General features: G+C 44.4%; 1 long non-coding RNA gene across 1 annotated transcript in view; it reads left to right on the plus strand.

Moving 5' to 3' along the window:
• The window catches only part of LOC126991386 (uncharacterized), a 90,687-nt gene that overhangs the window by 37,664 nt on the left and 32,531 nt on the right, over positions 1-20,492 (plus strand). Inside the window, exon 3 of the long non-coding RNA XR_007745464.1 lies at positions 20,283-20,384. This is a non-coding gene — a long non-coding RNA (uncharacterized LOC126991386). The remainder of the gene's footprint in view (positions 1-20,282; positions 20,385-20,492) is intronic.

Genomic DNA, 20,492 nt, shown 5'->3' on the forward strand with positions numbered 1-20,492 from the left:
GGAGGAGAGGGAAGGGAGAGGGTGAAGGAGTAGAGGGGATGGAAGAGGGGCAATGTGGGAGGGCGAAGGAGTCAGACGGGGCGAGGGGCAAGGGTAGGGAGTGAGGGAAGGAGGGAGAAGGAGTGAGAAGGGGAGAGGGGCAAGGGCAGGGAGTGAGGGAAAGAGGGAGAAGGAGTGAGGAGGAGAGGGAAGGGCGAGGGGAAGAGAATGGAGTGAGGATTCGCTTGAGGCAGTTGCATTTCTTTTGTTGCAGGCGCGTCTTAAGAGCTTAATTGACAAGAGGAACGGTTGCTTCTTTTATTGCCTCTGCTACAAGACCTTCACTTCCTCTCGTGTAATGCCTGGACCCCCCCCCCCACCACCCATGCGTCCTCCCTCCCTCGTTGTCTCTCTCTCTCTCTCTCTCTCTCTCTCTCTTACCTCCTTCCCCCACTCTTTCATCGTCCTTTACAACCTTTCTTTTGCTCACTCGCTCACTCTTGTATTTTTTATCTTCGTTTAACTTGTTTTTTTTTTCTTATTTGTTTATTTTTTGATTGTTTTTTTGTTGTTGTTTTGCGTGCACTTAACTTATTCTTCTGTTACAAGTATTTTCTTTTTTGTATGTGTGATTGTGTTATATAATGAATGTTAGTGTGTGTGTGTGTGTGTGTGTTTGAGTGAGAGAGAGAGAGAGAGAGAGAGAGAGAGAGAGAGAGAGAGAGAGAGAGAGAGAGAGAGAGAGAGAGAGAGAGAGAGAGACTTATAATGTCTATAACGGCTAATTTTCTCCTTCTTTTACACACCCACACACACACACACACACTCTCTCTCTCTCTCTCTCCTCCTAAGTCATTGTCCTTTCCCAAAATACTGTCATTAATATTTTTCTCCTCTTCCAAAAATAGCAAAAGATTTCTCCTCCTCAAGAAGATTCATTTTCTTCCTCTGATTATTTTCATCTTAAGTTTTTCCTTCCAGGCAACTTAATATTTTTTTTTACATGGAATTACTCCTCCTCCTCCTCCTCCTCTTAGTGTTTTGCTCTTCCATTTTACTTGTACTTGTAGATTTTTTTTTGGTATTATTGTCTTTTTATTATTAAAACTTCGCACTCTAGAAGGAAGTTTTGCATAATCAGTTTTTTTTTTCTTTTTTTACTTTTTAACCTGTACATTTTTTTCTTTTCTGTCATTTTCCTTCATTTTCCTTCATTTTCTTTTTGTAGTAGAGCTTGTTTCCTTTTTTTCTTAGTCTCGCACTCTTGATAGAAGTTTTTGTATAATCATCCTTTTTTAACTTTAGCCTGTACAATTTTTCTTCTCTCTGACATTTATATATTGTTTTGTTAACTCTATATCAACATTTGTCTTCCTATTGGCAGTGCTTGGTTTAGTTTCCCCTGAGTATTGCGTTTCATAGTTACATTGCCCTTATTTTTTTTCCACCGTTTAGTTACACGACATTCCCATCACCTCTATTGCTGCTATCTTCTGTTTCAAATTAATTCCGGTGTCCAGGCAAACACATTTCACAAGGCTTTCGTAAGGGCTTTGGGCATTTACAGGCGTAGTTTTATGACCTCGGTGCTAGTCTGATAATTATTCTATATCATGCATCTACAAAAACACTCATTTGAAACCGATTGACCCCTTTTTCTGCCTTGTGAGATAGTTGATATGTGAGGCGGAAGTGTATGCGAATACCATTTAGAGGAGGAGTTTTATGGCCTTGGTGGTAGTCTGACCATTCTTCTGTATCATGAACCTAAAAAACACTCATTAGAATCCGATTAGTCTCCTTTTCTGCCTTGGGAGGTAGTTGATGTGAGAGGCGGAAGCGTCTGAGAATACCACCACTTTAATAACGTTCTTGCAGCTGCTTCTGGACTTGCTGAGGCGCTGGGGAGGTTGGGGGGTGGATATGGTCATGCAATGTAGACATCCAACTTAACTTTCCGTGCGGCCGCCCCACGAAACCCCGAACTCCGCCGAAGATTAAGAGGCAAAGTTGGAGGAGCGAATCTACTCAGCGCTTGTCCCTGTGCTTATACATACTACGTGGCGTGAGGAGGAGGAGGAGGAGGAAAAGAAGGAGGAAAATGACTCAAGAGAAAGAAAAGGAGAATGAAAGAAGAAAGGAAGAAAGAAAAAAAAGAGTGTGATACGAGATATTAAAAAGAGGATAAAAATAAAAACAAGAGGAAATTAAGGAAAGACAGTGAGGGAGGAAACAGCAAGAGAAGGAACAGTGTGCGATACAAACAGCAGAATAAGGTCAGAGGTAAGAAGGGGCGAAGGAAAGGCGGAAGAACAAGCTATAGAGAGGCAAGGTAGTGGCCTGAAGGGAAGGGAAGGGAAGGAGGGGCAGGAGGAAGGGAGGTAGGCAGGAAGGGAAACATGTTGCCGTTCTATCCATTGGAGGTGTGTAGGTGGAGGAGGGGGTAGGGGAGGGGGGCAGGAGGGGGTTCAGCAGTGGTTTCCCTTCAGCAGTGACAGGATCAGAGCGCGACCCTCACCCCGCGAGTAGGTTTCCATGTTCCCCGGCGCCAAGACAATGCTGCAGAGGGTAAAAAATGGTGTTCTCTCGCTCCCATTCTCTCCCTCTCTCCACCCCTCTCTCTCCCTCCCTCTCTCCTGAACCTTCCCTCTCCCTCCCTCTCCCTCTCCACCATCACCGCCCAGGAAGGTGACCCAACTCTCTCTTTCTCTTCTCTTCACCTGTTTACCTGTATGTGTATGTAGGGGTGTGTGGGGGTAGGGGGTATGGAGATGTGTATGTTTGTGTTTGTTTGTTTGGTCTGCTACGGGTCTCTCGAGACAGCCAGCTGTTCCCCTACGGAAGACCACAGAGCTCGTAGTACCGATTTTTGGGTAGGACTGAGACCACACACACACACACACAAACAAACAATAAACCTCATGAGGAGTATAACCCTTTCCAATTATAAACACGAAAATATCTCTACGTTGTCATAGTTCCTGAAGAGAGAGAAAAAAAAACGAAAAAATAAAAAGAAAGAGTTACCAACACAACACATCTTCTCCTAAACTAAAACACAAAAGTCATGGAGTGAGAGAAGCGAGAAAAGGAAAGAAAGATAAAGAAGGAAAGCTGGAGACGGAGAGGACGGAAGGGAGAGAGAATAAACAGAAACGGGCAAACTCTTATAAAGTAAACAATCTTGCATGAGTCTTCCTTCCGAGTCTCTTAGCCATGACCTCCTTTTCTGCCTCTTCAATTGACGCCGAGGAGGAGGAGGAGAAGGAGGGCGCCATGAGAGGACAAGAAGGAAAATAAACAGGAGAAAAAAAGAAGAGGGGACGGAAAAAGATCAAAGGAAGGCGAGAAGAGGAGACGAGAGAAGGGAAGGAGGAAATGTGAGTGCATGAGAGAGAGAGAGAGAGAGAGAGAGAGAGAGAGAGAGAGAGAGAGAGAGAGAGAGAGAGAGAGAGAGAGAGAGAGAGAGAGAGAGAGAGAGAGAGAGAGAGAGAGAGAGAGAGAGAGAAAGACACAGAGAGACGTGAAAGTTAATATAGAAAAGGAAACATTGATAATAAAGTTAAAAAAAAACATGTCAAAAAGTAAAATAAAAAAGGAGCGTATATGTGTTCCTCTGTGAAAAGTAGTAGTAGAAGTAGTAGTAGTAGTAGTAGTAGTAGTAGTAGTAGTAATGATAATAATAATAATGTTAATGATAAACAGACGCCTCCCCCCTGCACCAGGCTGAAAAAAAAAACTATATTCAGGCAGGCAATTGTTAATCTCGTGACGGGTATTATGATGGGCGGCGATTCATCAGTAATTGACTCGCGTGTAATGTGAACCCGATTAAAAGGCGATCAAACGTCACTGCTGATATTTGCACTGATTATGGGGGCGCGGCTGTTATCATTAGGACTGATATGATGTTATTACTTATGGTGCTTGTTTCCATCACTTTTATTATTACTGTCATTATCACCGTCATCGTTAGTGTCATTATTATTATTATTATTATTATTAGCAGTAGTGTTTTTAGTATTTGTATTAGTATTAGTATTTGTATTAGTATTGTTAGCATTAATTAGCATATGTATCGGTATTTGTATTAGTATTAGTATTTGTATTAGTATTTGTATTTGTATTGTTAGCATTGGTATTAGTATAGGTATTGATATTTGTATTAGTATTAGTAGTATTAGTGTTTGTAATAGTATTCGTATTAGTGGTAGTATTTGTATCAGTATCAGTATTATTACTATTAGTATTAGTTTTAGTATCATTAGTATTAGTATTAGTTTTAGTATTTGATTCTGTTTTAGTATTAGTGTTGGTATTGGCATTAGTGTTATTAGTATTATCATTATTATTATTGTTTTTCTGGGAATTGTAATAGTAATAGGTGGGTAGATATTCAAGACATTCACAGTAATATCATGTTTCCAGATATTGCCTTTGTTATCAGCCATTTAATTATTAATATTGGTTTGTTGTTGTTGTTGTTGTTGTTGTTGTTGTTGTTGTTGTTATTGAACGCCATGTATATAGTGTTGCTGTATCAAAAAAACTTTTATATTAATTTAATTAAACAAAGGGAAAGCTAGAGGGAGAGAGAGAGAGAGAGAGAGAGAGAGAGAGAGAGAGAGAGAGAGAGAGAGAGAGAGAGAGAGAGAGAGAGAGAGAGAGAGAGAGAGAGAGAGAGAGAGAGAGACACACACACACACACACACACACACACACACACACACACACACATATCACTTCGGCATTTCATTGAGCAGTTACCTGAATTTTCACCTGAGTAAGTTACTAATGCGTCTTAGCTGTATCAATGAACAAGCTTATCCTTACCAGATGTTCTCTCCCCCGACATGTCCTCCTCCTCCTCATCTTCCTCCACCACCTCCTCCTCCTCCTCCTCCTCCACTGTTTTAGTAGTAGATCTCAGACTGCACCACCACCGCCGCCGCCGCCGCTACTCCTCGCTTCCCACACCACGCGAGACACAGCAACACTTAAGCGGCTTAGAAACGCGTCTCCTACACGTCCGACATTAACACGGGGGAGGGGGTACTAGAGAGAGAGAGAGAGAGAGAGAGAGAGAGAGAGAGAGAGAGAGAGAGAGAGAGAGAGAGAGAGAGAGAGAGAGAGAGAGAGAGGATAAATAAAAAAAAACAATAGGAAACATCGATTATAGAAAATAGAACCATGTTAAAAAGTAGATAGATAGAAAGATAGATAGATAGATGACTGATCGAGACTTTTTCCCTCCCTCCCTCCCTCCCTTTCCTTTTCTCTCCTTCCACCTTTCACCTTTCTTCTCTTCCTTCCACCTAGAGAGAGAAAAATAAATAGAAAAATAGAGAGACAAAGAGAGAGAGAGAGAGAGAGAGAGAGAGAGAGAGAGAGAGAGAGAGAAAATATCTAATCTCGCACACTCACTTAGTCACGGCGTTTCAGTAAGAGCAGTAAGTGTACCGGGTTGCAGATAAGGGCGATAGTCCCCTCCTAGAACACTCGACTCTCGGCTCTAAGCATCCGCGTCTAGTGAAGTTTCCGGGATACCTTTTTTTTTTATCCCTTTTTTTTTCGGCCTTAAAGTAAAATGACACTGTGTTGAGCGCCTAAGCCATTCGTACCCTCAGCCTGTTTTCGCTCTCTCTCTTTCTCACTCTTCCTCTCACTTTCTCTCGCTCTCGTTCTCGCTGTCTCTTATTCTCAGTCTCTCTCCCGCATTCTCTCTTCTATTCTCTCTATCTACCTATCTATCTATCTATCCATCTATCTCTATATCATTATCTCATTCTCTCTCTCCCTGTGTCTATCTATCTTTCTATCTATCTGTCTTTATCTATCTATATGTATTTATCTATTTATCTGTATGCAAAAACACAAACTCATATCAAAATGCAAATTCTCTTCGTTCCTCTATTTTTTTTCGCTTTAATCTTTATTGTATTAGTTTCTACGATCTCTCTAGGTCACTTTCCATATATTTTTTTCCTTTCATTTATTTGGAAACCTTCTGTGTATAACCATCTTTAAACTTCGATATCCATTCAAACACATTTCCATTTTTTTTTTTACTATATATAATCATCTCATTCTTTATTCCTCCCTCCTATGACCTTTTCACTTTTCCATCTTTTCTCTCGGATGGTCTGTCTGTCTTGCGTTCAAAAGTCCTTGTAAAAGTCCTTTCTCACGTGAACACAATCCTATCCATTCTGGCTTCCCATATATTTATACCTTCATCCATCTCACCCCATCCTTTGCACCATTTCTTTTCTCCTCTCTTCCATTCCTCTTATTTCTTTCTCTCCGCTACGTCCCTACTTTCCCATCAGTCTTCACTATCTTTATTTTTCACTTACTTTCCACTTGTTCTTCCTGTCCTCTTTCTAGCTATATATCCATTCCTTTCTTCTTTTCTCAGTTGCAAGCTTTCTTTCCTCTCTTCTAACCTTTTTATTTTTCTTCCTTGCCTTCCTATCACCCCTTCTTTGCCAATAGGTCTCTCTCCTAACTTCATTTCTCCCCTTTTCAGTGTATATCTCTGCTCTACCACTCTCCCTTCCTCCCTTTCTTTTCCTCTCTCCTTCCAACTGTCTCTGCCCCTTTCTCCCATTCCTCGTCCCTAGCTATCTTTCTACATCGGTTCCTTCCCTACTTCCTTCCCTCCCCCTTTTCCCTCCTCTACTTACCTTCTCTCCCTCCCTCATTCTCGTGGTCACAGGGTCAGTCGGGCAGCGAGGCGTGTCACCCCCCCATGACCTTAACGAGCGGGTCAGAGGTCACGGCGTAAGGACAGGGAGGCAATGTTTCTCAGCGGCGAAGATTTAGTGCCAAGGGGAGATGGAGGAGCGAGGGGTGGAAGGTAAAAAGGTAGAACGAGAGATGGGAGGAGAGGAGGCCAAGGAGACGGAGGGGCGAGGGGTGGAGGGAAGGAGGTAGAGTATGGAGAGGTAGAAGGAAAGGTGGAAGGAGAGGAAGGAAGTATAAGACTCGAAAGATTGCCTCTCAGTCCATGTACACCACCGAGCATTCCACCCAGATTCTCTTTTTTTTTTTCTGTTTATCATTCTCGGGACACTTTTTCCTTCTTTTTTTACCTTTTCCTCTTTTCCTTCACGATCATACTCTTTTCTCTTTTTCTTTTTCTCCCCCTCTCCTTTCCACCTCAACACTTTTCCTTTTTTCCCTTCTGCTCTCTACTTTTCTCTTTTTTTTCCGGTTTATCATTCTCGTAACACGTTTTCCTTCTTTTTTACCTTTTCCTCTTTTCCTTCACGATCAAACTCTTTTCTCTTTTTCGTTTTCGCCCCCTTTGTCTTTCCACCTCAGCACTTTTCATTTTTCCATTCTGCTTTCTACTTTTCGCCTTTTCCTCCCCGATCATTGTCTTTTCCCTTTTTCCCTTTTCTCCTCTCGTCTTTCATTTCCACCTCAACATTTTTCCCTTTTTGCTCTCTGCTTTTTCCTCTTTCCTTCCCGCTCATTGTCTTTTCCCTTTTTCCCTTTTCTCCTCTCGTCTCTCATTTCCACCTCAACATTTTTCCCTTTTTGCTCTCTGCTTTTCCCTCTTTCCTTCCCGAACATACTCTTTTTCCCTTTTTCTTTCCTCCCTCTCGTCTTTCCTTTCCACCTCGCCTTTCCTGCCTCCAGAGTCCGGCGCGGCATCAAACCGACGGCTTTTAGGACCTGGCGAGGCTGCACTGCAGAAGGGCAGCGGAGATACCCAAACAAACACATAAACTTACTAAGGAAACAGAGCCGAAGGAATAGGCGTGCGTGTGTGTGGGAGGATGGTGGTGGAGGGGTAGGAGAGGGTTTGAAGGGAGTGGGTTTGGGGGTGGGAACGCGTGTTGGGGTGGTTGGGTTAGGGTGTGAGAGAGAAAGCCAAGAGATAAAGAGAGAGAAAGACAGGAAGTGAGGGAGAAAGAGGGAAGGAAAAGACAGGAAGAGGGAAAGACAGAAGTATGGTGGGAAGGAGAGAAATACAGGAAGTGAGAAGGAGAGAATGAGAGGAGGAGAAAGGAAGGGAATGCGGAAAGTGGGCCTGAGGAAGAGGAGGAAAAGGAGAAAGGAAGGGGATAAAGAATGGAAGATAAGAAAGTGAAAGAGGATTCGTGTAAAGGGATGCCAGGGAACTCAGTGTGTGTGTGTGTGTGTGTGTGTTTGTGTGTGTGTGTGTGTGTGTGTGTGTGTGTGTGTGAGAGAGAGAGAGAGAGAGAGAGAGAGAGAGAGAGAGAGAGAGAGAGAGAGAGAGAGAGAGAGAGAGAGAGAGAGAGAGAGAGAGAGAGAGAGAGAGAGAGAGAGAGAGAGAGAGAGAAATAAAGATAAAAAAAGAATAACGAAATCTGAAAAAGGCAGACAATATGAAAAGGAGGAAGTAAAGCAGAAGAAAGGAGAGGAGGAGGAGGAGGAGGAGGAGGAGGAGGAGGAAGAGGAGGAGGAAAAGGCATAGAGAATACAGGAGCAATTTCAGAAGTGTAGCAGAGGAGGGAGAAGAAACATGTAGGGAGCAGGCACGCTGGGGGATCGGGGTCAGTCGGGACGGGGTCAGGGGAAAGGAGGAGGAGAGGTCGGGTATAGAGGAGCAGGGGAGAGAGAGAGAGAGAGTCAAATAGGAAAAATGCCGCCAGTCAGCTAGCTCACCGCGCGGCTCAGAATGTATATTTCTTGCAGGAGCGGCCTCACGGGGGGAATTTTGAGGAGGGATCCCAGTCCAGAAATATCGCCGCCTGAATATATATCAAGCTGAAAAATGCCGTGAATTTGACCAACAGACAAACCCCGAGCTGCCGGCGACTGCATAGTGTTCGTGTCGGCCCGTCTGTTAGTGCGGTCTGTTTGTGTGTTTCTGGCGTGTCCGTTTGTCTGGGATTTCTGTTTACGCGGTGGTGTAAGAGGAGGAGGACTAGGAGCATGGGGAGTAGGTGTTGGTTAGGCAGGGCAAGGGTGGAAAGAAGAGAGAGGAAGAGAGAGAAGGAAAGGGAAGAGAGGAAATAGGAGGAGGAGAAAGAAGAGGCGTTGGCTGGGAGGGGCAAAGATGGGAAGAAGGGAGAGGTAGGAAGATAAGGAAAAGGAAGATAGAAAGGAGAAGGAGGAATAGGTGATGGGTAGGAGGGGCAAAGATGGGAAGAAGGGAGAGGAAGGAAGACAAGGGAAAGGAAGAGAGGAAGGAGGAGGAGGAGGAGGTAATAACAAGAGATGTATGAAAGAAGGAAGGAGGAATAGGAGAGAAAAGAGTGGAAGAGGAAAATTTAAGTATGAGGAAAACGGGGAGGGACGAAGAGAAAGAAATTAAGAGAAAGAGGAAGAAGGGAATTAAGTAACAAGGGATTATAAATAGGAAGGGAAGGAGGGAGAGAAGGAAAAGGAAGAAAGAGGTAGAAAGGAATGAAGAAGCAAGGAATTTAGGCAGATGGGAAGAGAAAGGAAAAAGAGAAAGAATGGAATGAGAGGAGAAGAAGATATGGATGCAACAGACAACTAAAACTACTTCTATTAATTATTCTTTCAACTCTTTCTTCCTCCCTACTTCTTTCCTTCCATTTTATTCTTCACTTCTTCCTTTCTTCCTTTCCTTTCCTTCTATTCCTCTCTTCTTCCTTTCCTCGTTTCCCGCATCCTTCCCTCCTTCCTTTCCTCCTTCTCTTTTCTCCCTTCTTTATTTATTTTGCCCTTTCTTCTTTCCTTTCTATTCCTCCCTTCCTCTATCTTCGCCTTCTGCGCCCTTCCCTCCGTTCCGTCGCGCCTCGCTGCCGAAGTGGAATGACAAGGTGTCGGTGGTTTGCTCCGTGGAATGCCAACCACTTCAGACCTTCCCCGCCCGCTACCACCCTCACACATGCCTCCCTTCTTCCCCTGCTCTCCCCTCCCCTCTCCTCATGTCTCCCCTCCCCCTTCCTTCATGTCTTCCTTCCACTCTTGTCTTTCTTGTCTTTCACCTCCACCTGCTTTTTTTTCCCCTTTTTTTCCCCTTCTTTTCATGTCACAAATACCCTTTCCTCATGTCTTCTCCACCCCTTTCTTCTCATGTCACCCCCCTCCCCTTTCTTGTTCCTCATGTTCCTCATCTCAGACATTCCCCTTTTGTATCCCAAGACCACCCAGTTCAATGTCTAACTAACTAACTAACGTCCCAAAACTTGAATTAAAAAGACAAACTTGACACATAACAGTTAATAAATACTAATACGATGTTCAGACGGTCTCGTGATGTTCTGCGCCTTGACGGTATGGCACAGAAAAGCAAATCCTCTGCTTAAGTTATGTATGATTCCTCCGCATTAACTCGTCTCATGTTACTAACTCGGCGATGAAGTTACTCGCAATGTATCCTTTTTTTAACTTCCTTACTTTCCCGTTAACGAGGAAGCGAAATACGAGACCAAAATCCTGTGCAATGGAAAAAAAAAAGGAGGAAATAAAATCTTCTTCCTCTTGTAAGGGAATCTGGAAATCATTGTTTGGGAGTTTTATAAATTCTGAATATGAACGATCAGTGACGGAAAGGAAGTGAGGGGGAGAAGAGAGGAGGGGAGAAGAGAAGAAGAGGAGGAGAGAAGAGGAGGGGAGAGGAGAGGAAAGAATAATCTGTGAAGTGTTACCATTGTTATGTCTAAAAGATTCTGAATCTCTCTCTCTCTCTCTCTCTCTCTCCCCCCTTCGTACCCAGCTTCCCCTTTTCTTTCTCACTTATGTAAACATCTTGAGGAAAATTCATTGGCCAGTCAGCCGTAAGTAGATGAAACGACCTCAGACGCGCTATGATGTTATGATGCTACCTTGTCCTCTTTCCCACCTCCTCTTCTTCCCTCCTCCTCTTTCCCACTCCTCCTCCTCCTCTCTTTTCCCTTCTCTTCCTTCTCTTCCACCCTCCTCCTCCTCCTCTTTTTCCCTTTTCTTCTTATTTTCTCTTCCACCCTCCTCATCCTTTTCCCTTCTCTTCTTCCTCTTCCCCCCTCCCCTCTTACTCCTCCTCCTCTTTCTCTTTTATTATTTTATGTATTTTTCTCTTTCTTTCTTCTTTTGTTTCTTCCTGTTGTGACTTTTTTGTTTTGTTTTGTTTTTATTTTTGCTTTCGTATTTATTTTTATTTCCTCTCTCTCTCTCTCTCTCTCTCTCTCTCTCTCTCTCTCTCTCTCTCTCTCTCTCTCTCTCTCTCTCTCTCTCTCTCTCTATCTCTCTCTATCTATCTATATCTGTTTTTCTATTTATCTATCTACATTGTATTTACATCGCATAATCGAGATAAGGTCTAACAATTTCTCAATATGACGATTACTTCAGCGCTACAATTGCTTACACATTTTGCACTTTTTGACACATAACCCAACGCCCTTTTCTAAACTTGAATGCCTTGGTTTCATGGACGGACATCATAGCTCACTAACACTCCTGAATCCCTCTCACTGTTAGATCTGCTTCCTTTTTTTGCAGCATGGAAGGCAGCTTAAGGGCAAAAAAATAAAAAAATAATAATAAATAAAATAAAAACACTAGGCGCTGCTTCAGTTACAGCAAAAAGAAATACATGCCACAAGAGAGGCCAGTTTCGGATATAGAGGTGTCTTGATAATCTCCCCTTTAGTGTCACACGAATACTTATGTGAGGTGTATATTTTTCCCACACCCGAAATGCTGCACTGTAACTATGTGGATATACGGAGGGTGGTAATGGAAGGTGAGGGAGAGCGGAAGAGGAGGATGTGCAAAGTTAACCTGGTAGCAGCGACAGGGCAAATTTGTGGCTTTACCGTGGACCAGCGACAGACCAAATTTTTGCCACGATACAACCCCCCCAAAATAGATGATGCATAAACAGATCACAAATGCGTTGATCTATATTATGAAATGGTTTGTGTGAGTGATGATTTTTTTTCATTATTCTCGTTTAGAGGGGCCTTTAAGAAACATGATCCCCGCAGCTACTGGGCTAATAGAAAGGATAAGAAAGTATAGACACAGTGACCTACCTGGAGACCCTTTAGACCAGAGAGACTCACTGTCCAGACATATGATCAGCCACACTACACCAGACCCTCAGATAGACCAGACCCTCCTTCACGTCAGATCGTTAGCCAGCCCAGACCCTCAAGCACACCAGACCAGACCCTTAGCCACACCACAACAGACTCTTAGATAGACCAGACCCTCCTTCACGTCAGATCGTTAGCCAGCCCAGACCCTCAAGCACATCAGACCAGACCATTAGCCACAACACAACAGACTTTCAGCTAGACCAGACCCTCCTTCACGTCAGATCCTTAGCCAGCCCAGACCATCAAGCATATCAGACCAGACCCTTAGCCACACCACAACAGACTCTCAGCTAGACCAGACCCTCCTTTACGTCAGATCCTTAGCCAGCCCAGACCATCAAGCACACCAGACCAGACTCTTAACTACACCAGCCAAGCCCCTCAGCCAGACCAAACTGTTAGCCACACCAGATCCTCGGCTACACCAAACCAGACCCTCAGCCAGACCAAACCATTAGGCACACCAGATCATCGGCCATACCAGCCCAGACCATCAGACAGACCATACTCTTACTAATACCAGACTCTGCTTCACACCAAACTCTCCCTCACCACAGACTTAGACCATTAGCCACACCAAACCCTCCGCCGCGCCAGGCCAGACCCTTAGCCACACCAGCCCCTCAAGCACGCCAGTAAATCACGGCGCGGCGCCATTACCAAGTCCAGGACGCAATAAAACAAACGCACAAAACACGAGGCCAAGGTTTCTGGCGGAGACGTGATGCTGGGTAGGCGGGAGGCTGGGGGGGACAGGAGGAGGAAGGAGAAAGGGGTGAAGTGTCTTTGGGGAGAGATGGATTTGGGTTGAAGTGGATTTGGAGAGGGGTGGATTTGGGGAGAAGTGGATTTGTGAGGTTATAGGATTAGGGATGTCGGGAATTTGGGAGGGTGGGGAGGCAAGAGACTGGGGATAGGAGTGGATGGGGTTAGGTAAGGGTATGAAGGTGGATGAAAAGGTAAGAGAGGATAGGAAAAGTGTTAAGTAAGGATAAGGTAGAAGAGAAGGGAATTAATGAAAGGAATGAGGAATAGGAGGAACTGATGATGAATGAGAAAATAACGAGAAGGAAGGAAGAAACAGAAGAAAACGGGGGAAGACAGGAAGCAAGGAAGGAGGGAAAAGAAGAAAGGAAAGGAAGGGAAGATAGCTAATGAAGAGAAGGAAGGATAGGATGAACTGAGACTGGAAAAGTAAAAAAAAAAAAAAAAGGAAAGGAAAAAGTAGGAAGAGAAGGGAAGGAAGGGAGAAAGCAGGAAGGAAAGCAAGAAGGAAGGACAGGAGTGAAAGAAGGGGCTGAAACTGAAAGAGAGAGAAAGAATGAAGGAAGAGAGACAGTGGGAGAAAGGGAGAGACAGAGGGAGGGAAAGGAGGACGGGCTGCATCTTGTTGAGAGCATTCAATAACCCGCGTGGTGTGGTCAGCCGTCTGTCCCCTCACGTGTCTCCATTTGGCGGGGACTCGCATCGTTTGTTTGGCCGTCCTCGCCTTCTCATGGGCACGGATTTTGTCTTTTCCTTCTTGTATTATGTTATCGACTCTGTCCTTCCTCTCTTTCATTCCGATCTTTCTATTTGTTTTCCATTTTTTATTTGTAGTTGGAGGAGATAACACTTGGGGAGAGATGAAGGCAAATGGAAGAGAGATGGAGGAGAAGGAGAGGACTGGTGGATAAGAAGATAATGCCATGTGGAGGTGGAGACTATAGGTGGAGGAGTCAACGGAGAGCAGATGGAAGTGGTGGAGAGAAGAGAAAAGGTGGAGGAGGGAGGAAGAGTAAATTGAAGTGTAGCAGGGAAGAAGTGGAGGAATGAAATGAGAAACGATGAAAGTGGAGAAGAGAAGGAGTGCAAGGAGAGCAGATGGAAGTGGAGGAAAGTAGAGGTGGAGGAGGGAAAGGAGAAAAGATAGAACTGGAGGTAAGGAGAGATAGAGGAATACAAAGAAAAGATAAGAAAGTGGAGAAGAGACGAAGGAGTAAAAGGAGAGCAGACGGAAGTGGAGAAGAGCAGAGGAGAGCAGAGGAGGAGGAGGAAGGGAGAGGTGGGCGGCGGCGCGTCACCTCAACATTTGCTCCCCACAACATGCTCTGTCCTCGCTCTTGTTTATCGGTGGCTCGAAAATTAGATATTCGGACCCGACATCGGCGAGGGAGGAAAGGAGGAGGGAGGGAGAGAGGAGGAAAGGAGAGAGGTAAAGAAGAGGGAGGGAGAGGAGAAGGAGAAAGAGGACGCGAGAGAGGGAGGGAGGCGAGGAGGAAAGGAAAGGAGGAAGGGGAGGAGGCAAGGAAGAGTGAAAAAGAGGAGACAAGGAAGAGGGAGGGAAAGAAGAAGGAAAGGAGAACAGGGAAGGTGGATAGAGGAAGAGTAGAGGGAGGGAGAGGAGAGGTTCTTCAATCTGTTGTTGATGTTTGACGCCTTTCTGTGGAAACCTGTGAAGGCGTTGATTCTCGGAAGAATCCCGGAGACAATGATGTGGCGTGACTTTTCCTTGTAGCGGCGGATTACTCGTCGGTAGTCAGCTAAAATTTCCCCCGTGCGCATTGTTTGAACGTTGTTCGTGCCAGCGTGTAAAACAAAGAAAGTGTCCTGTTCAGTGCGGTCTGAGACGAGGTCTGCCGCTTCTTCTATAACTTGTAGTTTTGCACCAAGAATACAGTAACGTCTCCTGTTCTTGATACTTCGTCCACAGAACTCAGTCAATTGTTCTCTAACAATGATGTCACCCACCAGTTTTATGTTAACCTTGGTGTTGGCGCTTGATCCGGGGAAGTGAGATCCGTCTTCACAGGAGATGGCTGGGAGGATGGTCTTCCGTCTACGCCTGCAAGCTAGGGAGGAGAAGGAGGAGGAGGAGGAGGAGGGGGAGGAGGGGGAGGAGGAGGAGGAGGAGAAGGAGGAGGAGGAGGAGGAGGAGGAGGAGGAGGAAAGAAGAGGAGGCGAGGAAGAGGAAGAGAGAGGAGGAGGAAAGGAGAGGAGGCATGGAAGAAGGAGGGTGAGAAAGAGAGGAGGAGAAACGTTAGAGGGAAGGCAGAGAGAGGGAGAAGAGGAGGAAAGGGGAAGAAGGAAGCAAGAGGAAGGAAGATTGGAGGGAAAGGAAAGGAAGAAAGCAGAGGGAAGGAGAGAAAAAGAAAAGGGATAGAAAGGGAGAAACAGAGGGAGAGAGGAAGGGAAGGGCGCTGGCGGGCTGCATCTTGTTGAGAACATTCAATAACCCGCGTGGTGTGGTCAGCCGTCTGTCCCCTCACGTGTCTCCATTTGGCGGGGACTCGCATCGTTTGTTTGGCCGTTCTCGCCTTCTCATCGGCACGGATTTTGTCTTTTCCTTCTGTATTATTGTATCGACTCAGTCCCTCCTCCCTTTCATTGTTTCTATTCCTTCTATAACCCTTTTTCTCTTCCTAGGTCCCGTATTTTTGCTGTCTTGTTCTCGCCAGTCTTCTGTTCCTATGGTGTCGTGTGGGTAAGATGATATGCTGTACTTGTTCCAGTCCTGGCGTATGTCTGATTGTCTGGTATATTACAGGTTTATCAGGTATAGTTTTCTTGTGTCCTTTTCATTGTTGTAATATTTAGGATTTTTTTTTTCTTACGTTTTACTGTTGTGCACGAGTTTGCTAGTAATTCGAATTAATTTAAAGGCATTACTGTTGCATATTTACGGTCTCCCTTTACATGATACGAATTTTTTTTAGCATTTCCTGAGTATCAAGTCAATAATAAGTGTCATTTCAAATAAAATTCTCTCTCTCTCTCTCTCTCTCTCTCTCCCACCCACCCACCCCATCTCCCATCCCTTCTCCTCTCCCCCGTGACCCTTTCCCTCTCACGGGCAGGTCATAAGTTGGGAATTGTCATCAGCGGTGCAATTCTCTAAATCTCCCGTGACGGCCGCCTGCCAGCCTCTGCTACTGCCCAGACGGAGGGGACAAGGAACACATAAACTCGACGATGCACAGAGCGGCCGAGGGAAAAATGGGCGAGGCGAGGAAAAATGGATGAAATGAAAAGGGGAGTTAGAGTTAGAGGGAAGGAAAGGGGATTGGTGGAGGGATAGGGAGAGAGAGAGAGAGAGAGAGAGAGAGAGAGAGAGAGAGAGAGAGAGAGAGAGAGAGAGAGAGAGAGAGAGAGAGAGAGAGAGAGAGAGAGAGAGAGAGAGAGAGAGAGAGAGAGAGAGAGAGAGAGAGAGAGAGTATGTTTTGTATTTATGAATGTGATGCTTTGAGTGATGTTTTTTTTCTTGCTCCACTTCATTTTTTTATGGGTGGTGTGTGTGTGTGTGTGTGTGTGTGTGTGTGTGTGTGTGTGTGCGTGTGTGTGTGTGTTGCGATAGAAGACAGTGATAGCTAGTTATTTTTTTTTTTACCTAATTATAACTTTACAAAAGCATCATTATAGTAACATACATACATACATACACAGTCTTAAAGCCATTCAACCATACACGCACAAAATTCTCTCTCTCTCTCTCTCTCTCTCTCTCTCTCTCTCTCTCTCTCTCTCTCTCTCGCACCCACCCACCCACTCACCCACCCTCTCTCTCACCCACCCTCTCGCTCCCCCCCGCTCTTATCTCCTCGCCGTCCACTTGGCTCGGTTTCCTGGCCAAGAGAACGAGAAGAGAAAGGAAGGAAGATTCATCAGGAAGTCTGGACGGCTCCAACTAATGACGCCTTCATCAAACTCCCACGCTAAGTTTGGCGGAAAAATATCTACTACGGTGGGAGAGACGAAGAGATGAGGGAGAGGGAGGAGGAGGTATGGGGCAGATAAGGAGATAGGCTGAATGGGTGGTAGGCATAGAGATTTTGATACGAAGAGTGGGAGATATTTAGGGGACAAGAAAGAAAGGGGAGGGGAAATGGTGGAGAGCAGGGGAGCTTAAGGGAGTGGGAGGAGGGAGGAGACAAGAACAATGAGGCTGAATAGGATCATAGGCATAGAGGGAGAAGGATATGGAGAGTGGAAGAAATTAGGGGACGAGGGAAGGAAGGGAGGTGTTTGGTGGAAAATCATATCTACGGTAGGAGTGAAGGAGAGATGGAGGAGAGTGGAGGAGATAAAAAGAGAGAATGAAAGGATGATAGGCATAGATGGAAGAATACGAAGAGTGGAAGAAGCAAGGAGGATGAGAGAAAGTGGTCTGAATGGAGGAAAAAAGTGGAGTGGGTAATAATAGTCATAGTGGAGAGAGTGAAAGCAAAAGAGACAAAAGGGATATGGAAAAAGAAGCAGGAAGGGTGTAATGGCTGGCATGAGAAGCAAGGGAGGTAGCAGGCAGAAGAGACAGGCAAGGAGAGACAGTAGGTGGAGCAGAAACAGGCCACACACTTAACCATTCAGCCCAGAGCAGGATGGAGGAAGGAGGACGAGCAGGAGGAGCAGGAGACATAGGAGGAGGAGGAGGAGGAGGAGACGCAGCGCTGCAGTGAGGCAAGGCAAGGCAAGGCAGTGAAACGTACCGCTCTTGTGCCTACCTACTCCGTCTCTCCCGAAATGCGAGGAATGGAAATCAAAACCTGCCGGGTCGTGAGAGAGAGAAAGAGAGAGAGAGGATGAGACACACACACACAGGGAGAGAGAGAGAGAGAGAGAGAGAGAGAGAGAGAGAGAGAGAGAGAGAGAGAGAGAGAGAGAGAGAGAGAGAGAGAGAGAGAGAGAGAGAGAGAGAGAGAGAGAGAGAGAGAGACAGGGCCTAGTTGAAGTGGCGAGTTCCTGGGAGTTCATAACTAATTCATTACGGGAGTCGGGACCCTCCAGTGGAAGCTCCCGCCGCCCCACCCGGAGTTTCTGAGTCTTCCAGATTTACTGCCATTAAAATAATTGCCTCGGTAATGGACGAGGTTTAGCAAGGAGAGGATGCAGGGAGAAGGGAGAAAGGCGCGGGGAAAGAGAGAGAGAGAGAGAGAGAGAGAGAGAGAGAGAGAGAGAGAGAGAGAGAGAGAGAGAGAGAGAGAGAGAGAGAGAGAGAGAGAGAGAGAGAGAGAGAGAGAGAGAGAGAGAGAGAAGGGAAGAGAAGCGAAGAGAAGAGATGACAGGGAAAGAAATTAAAGAAAAAGAAAAGAAGAAAAAAAGGGAAAGAAACAAAGAGAGGGGATGAGAGAGAGAGAGAGAGAACGAGAGAAGAGAGAAAAGAAATATAAATAAAATAAGAAGAGGAAAACAAGCAAACAATAACAATAGGAACACGAAAACCAACAGGAAGGAAAACGAAACAGAATTGTCGTAAAGGAGGGAACATTAAAGGCTGCCAGAAATATTGTCTTGGCCATAGAAAAGACACATGACAAAGGAAAATATAAAGGTTGACAGCGAGGGAGAGAAGAAAATGAGACCAGGAAGGAAAATAAAGGTAGGAATGAGGTGGTTTCGGAAGGGAAAGAGTTAAGGAGGAAGGGAGGAAGGGAAGGCGGAAAGGAGGAAAGATGAGAGGGAGGGAAGTAGGGGGGAGGAGGGTGGCTGGGAAGGAAGGAGGTGAGAGAGCCGTCGAAGGCAGAGGAGCGACATCAGGGAGAGAGAGAAATGAAGTTGAGAGCGAAATGACTTCAAAGGAGACATGAGAAAGAATAAACGTAAGAAAAATTTTGCCTGGGGACAGAGAAATAGTAGGCCACTTTTTTCTTGAGAGAGAGAGAGAGAGAGAGAGAGAGAGAGAGAGAGAGAGAGAGAGAGAGAGAGAGAGAGAGAGAGAGAGAGAGAGAGAGAGAGAGAGAGAGAGAGAGAGAGAGAGAGAGAGAGAGAGAGAGAGAGAGAGAGAGAGAGAGAGAGAGAGAGAGAGATGGAAAAAGGAGTTCCATAAAATAAGGGGGGACGAAAGAAAGAGCTTTCCTCCAACTTTATTAGAAGAGTGACGAAAAAGAAAAACGAAAGAATAGCGTCAGGGAGGCAGAGCGTCGACGCTGCAGAAGAGTGACACAGTTTTTCCGGCCGTCTGAGAAATGTTTTCATACTTTTTTTTCGCCTCAACCCAATTTTTCACTTCAGTCCTGACCCGAATGGAGGAAGGCTTTCAATAATATAACTTTCAGCCCCCGAGAAGCGTTCGCTCACTGCTATTCTGAGTCTTTCTCGTCGGTGAGTGAAGGTGTATTAGGGAATGACAAAGGCTGAGGCACGAGGCTCCAGGTTAGCACAAGACCTTGAGCACAAGGGAGCGAGGAGACAGCCAAGACGTAGATATGTGATGTATCTAGCCACTCAACGTTGTGTTCGCCAGACCTTCCTTACACTGACCAATGCCAGGAGTTATCATTGTCCCCGCAGGGACAAAGCGGTTCTCTGCCGCATTGTAAAATTATATGGCAGCAAACACTATACACGACTGTTATTTAACTCTTGTCTCCAGGACTGTCTGAGGAAAGATGAGAGAAAGCGGATCATGTTTAAACTATATATATATATATATATATATATATATATATATATATATATATATATATATATATATATATATATATATATATATATATATATATATATATTATTTCACAATTGCAGTCTTCCATGCAGCAAGTGATCAGTTGGTTCAGCGGAGTTCACTCGCTGCTCGATGATGATTTAACGACGAAATATAAATAATTTGGAACATATAGTTCCCACCGCCATCAGACTTCAATCACGGCCCCGTGCGTGCGGTAAACGCGTGCCGAGATATGCCTCATTTCAGTGAGACAAACTATTCCTCAGTGAAAACATTTTACGGAGTTATATTTATTCGTTATTTATGTGCACAGAGCATCTGAGACTATTTTTTCGTAGTAAGTGGTTGACAGAGTATGCAATTGTTTCAGAGGTATTAATAATAATAATAATAATAATAATAATAATAATAAATGATAACCAAGATAATGATAATTATTATTATTATTATTATTATTATTATTATTATTATTATTATTATTATTATTATTATTATTATTATTATTATTATTATTATTATTATTATTATTATTATTACTATTATTATTATTACTATTATTATTATTATTATTATTATTATTATTATTATTATTATTATTATTATTATTATTATTATTATTATTATTATTATTATTATTATTATTATTATTATTATTAATATTACCCTACTTATTTTATCATTATGTTATTATTATTATATTACTGTTGTTACTATTCTTATCATTATTACTGTTATTACTGATGTTTCCGTCATCACCGTTTACCATAAATTCTAAACATCATCAACATCACCTTTGTTGCTGCTCCCAGCACGGCAGCGGCCAGCACTAACGCTGATTCTTTCCATTACAGAGGTGAATGTGTTTCGGTGTTCCCGCCGCGTGCTGGTGTGGGCGGCGGGCGTCAACGAAGGGCCAAGATGAGTCAGGCGAGCAAATGAAGAACCAACGGCAGGTAAATATTGTTGAGCAGGTCACGGCAGCCACAACAGCAGCAGCAACCGCATGAAACTCGCGCCTCTGTATATAATTATTCATGTGGAACTTTGCAGGAAAACATTGC

This window comes from Eriocheir sinensis, unplaced genomic scaffold (genome assembly GCF_024679095.1).
Source record: "Eriocheir sinensis breed Jianghai 21 unplaced genomic scaffold, ASM2467909v1 Scaffold269, whole genome shotgun sequence".
NCBI lineage: Eukaryota > Metazoa > Arthropoda > Malacostraca > Decapoda > Varunidae > Eriocheir > Eriocheir sinensis.